This window comes from Typopeltis vanoorti, chromosome 20 (assembly GCF_054136105.1).
Source record: "Typopeltis vanoorti isolate ZY-2024b chromosome 20, IOZ_Tvanoo_1.0, whole genome shotgun sequence".
Taxonomy (NCBI): domain Eukaryota; kingdom Metazoa; phylum Arthropoda; class Arachnida; order Uropygi; family Thelyphonidae; genus Typopeltis; species Typopeltis vanoorti.
The window spans coordinates 61,811,344-61,813,487 of record NC_143568.1 but is presented as its reverse complement, the minus strand read 5'-3'; the positions used below and the strand labels follow the sequence as shown (position 1 = coordinate 61,813,487).

Here is a 2,144-nt window from a genome sequence, read left to right as displayed (position 1 = left end):
CAAAAACAAGGATGTCAGTGAACTTGCTAGTTTGCAGAAGGGAGAAGTGGAAGAATTGATTGTTTTGGGCAGGAACAGGTGATTTAAAAGGGAAGAAATAAGCAATGAGAGGGGATATGAATGAAGTAAAAATGAAGAGTAAGATTATGAGTTCTGCCTTGGTATGATAGGACAGAGTTGAGAAGTAGGGCCATTATCACTAAAGTCAATGTGCAGGAGGAATGGTGTACAGTTCATAGATGTATGGAGTGAATTTGATGAATGAAAGTATATTTGAATAGTTTTGGAGTTAGATGTTTGGAGAAGGTGTTGTTTAGCGAGAGTTTGTAAGTGCAAAAACTAGAGATATTAGGGGATGGGGAGAAATGCAATCAAGCACATGTCTAGCCATTCCTGGGATAAATGAGTGTGTGTACAGAAATAATTATGTACTGCTGAATGTGATTACACAGATTTCAGATTTGAATGATTTGGTAATGACATTACACAAGGGTAATTGTGGGTCCAAGGGGATGATGAAATGCATGTACATGAATGCCATAAGTAAATAAGGGAAAGGGTTTTTTGGCATTGATGCCAAAAACCCTTTTGGCATAATGATGCCTATAATTTTTGGCACTTGGCCAAAAATTATAGGCATCAGTGAGACCTGGTTAACAGAAATGATAGAGTTATAGGGATAGAACATAAAGGGTGCTGTATTTTCAGGGAGGATATAGGGAATAGGACAGGAAGCAGAGTATTTAGAAATTAAGGAGGATTTTAGGACAGGAGTAGAGTACATATCAATACCTGAGGTAGAAAAAAACATTGAAAACTTGAAATGTGGAAAGGCGCTGGAGTAGATGATGTTCGGTCAGAAATGCTTAAGTATGGGAGTATAAAAATTTTGCATAATTCACAGGGCCTGGTTAGAAGGTCGAATTCCAGATAATTGGAGTGGAAAAGGGAATGAAGCTGGATGTGAGAATTACAGAGGAATTTCTCTGCTAAGTGGTTCAGGTAAGATTTATGCAAGCCTACTTGAAAAGAGGTTGAGAAAGACTGTGAAAGAGAAACTTATGAGTAAGCAGTTAGAATTGAAGGAAATACAGGAAGATGGTTTGATGTAAAATCAGGGGTAAGACAAGGATGCACATTATCTTCACCGATATGGATCACACTGATATTAGAATTGGAGATGTCAAACTTAGCGCTTTGCTTTATGCAGATGATGTACTCCTAAACACATCTAGTGGAGTCTGCAGTATTTTCTAACTAAATTGAATTTTGCTATGAAATCAGCAATAGCAAAACTATGAAAATAGGCAGAAACATTGAACACTTCAACTGCATTTTTGAATGGAGAGCCTATAGAACAAGTACAAATATAATAGAACAAATATTTTAGCTATTTAGGCACAGCTTTAATGAAGATGGCCAGTTAAATCTGGAAATAGACAAAATAAGCAAAGCTGGCATAGTGGGTAGCCAGCTGAATAAATATATATGGAATAAGAGAGAAATTAGCCAAAACACCAAACTAGCAGTACACAAGACAGTGGTCAAACCATTTTAAGTTATGGATCTGAGAGTTGAGTTAGAAATAAATCACTTAATCAAAGACTAGAGACCACAGATATGAGGGTTCTGAGAAAAATTAGGAGAGTGAACAGATGCATCAATATCAATGGCAAAATCATATTAAAAAATGATATTACAAAGGAACCTGACATTGTTAGCATTGAAGAATGTGTAAGCAAAACTAATCTAATGTGGTATGGTGGCCACTTAAATAGAATGGGTGAGAGAAGGTTGGCAAAACAGTGTTTGATCCCAAGATGGGGAAAGAGACCCAGAGGAAGACCAATGTCTAGGTGTATTAATTTAGTCAGAAATGCCTTAGAAGCACAAAATGTTAGATATAAGAATATTGGAGTGCTCACGATAGACTGATTTGGAAGAAAATTGTGGATAGGAGGTTAATAATAATGTAAGCTTAATCATGTAGAGCTGTCATAGTAGTCTGAACCCTCCCCCCCAAGGACACACAGAAAAATGATGTGTTGTATGAAAGGAGAGAAAGTTAGCACTCCCCTTGATAAAGACGACCGGCCTCTGGGCCTAATACATATAAGGTTAAGGCACTGCTGCCAATTTTTTCA

At 37.1% G+C, this 2,144-nt stretch overlaps 1 pseudogene; it reads left to right on the top strand.

The window, feature by feature from the left end:
• The first annotated feature begins 2,042 nt into the window (after nt 1-2,042).
• On the top strand, nt 2,043-2,144 carry LOC150095485 (U6atac minor spliceosomal RNA; annotated as a pseudogene).